The 1,083-nt window shown below is 49.4% G+C and overlaps 1 protein-coding gene across 2 annotated transcripts in view; it reads left to right on the top strand.

Moving 5' to 3' along the window:
• HPCAL1 (hippocalcin like 1) overlaps window positions 1-1,083 on the top strand; it is a 106,463-nt gene that overhangs the window by 75,684 nt on the left and 29,696 nt on the right. The gene's annotated exons all lie outside the window — the stretch shown is intronic.

Below are 1,083 nucleotides of genomic sequence, written 5' to 3' on the forward strand. Positions count from 1 at the left end.
CCGGGGGTGGGCGCCCCACCACTGATGCTGCTGGTGGCACCCCCTTCATGTCACCAATTCTTCCAGCCTTGCGGCTGCTGAGGATAAAAAGGGAGGGCTGCTCTAGCACCCCCCCCAGCTTCTGGCCTGAGCCACTGCAGCATGTGCCTGCATTTTCAGAATCAAAAGTGAATGTCTATCCACTTGCAAATCAGTTCCCTGCAAGGATTGAATCAATTCAGGTTCAGGCTTTTTGAATGTCCGTCCCTAGCCAGGGGGTCAGGCATTCCTCTTTTCCTCTGCACAGCCCCCAGTCTTTCCCTCTGCACAGCCCCCAGCACCTGCCCCCCCCAGTCTTTGTCCCTCACTGCTGCCCACAGCTTTTGTCCCTTCTCCTCCTTTCCTCCACAACCTCCTTGTTGTCAAACATGGCTCCAGCTCCATTCCCTTGCAGGTCACACAGCACATGGAAATGTAGTCTGTGCCTGGAAGCACACCTGTGTCCTGGGGCCAGCACTGTGCTGCTGCTGTTTGGCTGGGCAGGGGTGGATTTTTGGATTTGAGTAAATGCCATCTAAGGTATGAGGTGTTTTTGTCATTTGGATGTATTGTCTGAGACACTTGTTTCATCTATACCTCTTTCTAAAGGAAAGATCAAACCAACTCCCCTCCCCTTCAAGAAAAGAAGACTCTGGAGCCTGTTCTCTGCATAGCTTGGCGTTGAATGCAATGTTCAGATCACTGAACTTGACCTTAGCCCTCCGCCTACCAGCACATGTGCTCACAGAAGGACCATTCCAGATAACCCCGACTGCAGGGATTGGGGAAACATGCTAAATATTAAATACTGCTTGTGGTGCAGCCTGCATCGTGGGGTTGAATTCTTTTGTCCATTTTAATTAGATTAGTGTTGTCTTGATGGCTATTTTAGATGATTGTTTCTGAAATGACTTCTTTTAAGTGCTCAGAGTGTCAAGCACAAATGTCAACAAAGAAAAGGGTTTTAAGTCTTTCCTCCACTGGGAAATGTCAGCATGTCTCTGGAACAGGCATCTGGTAGCTGTCACTCCTAATAGGACTTGCTTCCTTTCTCTTCCACAGGCA

Source organism: Alligator sinensis, unplaced genomic scaffold, assembly GCF_000455745.1.
Source record: "Alligator sinensis unplaced genomic scaffold, ASM45574v1 scaffold678_1, whole genome shotgun sequence".
NCBI lineage: Eukaryota > Metazoa > Chordata > Crocodylia > Alligatoridae > Alligator > Alligator sinensis.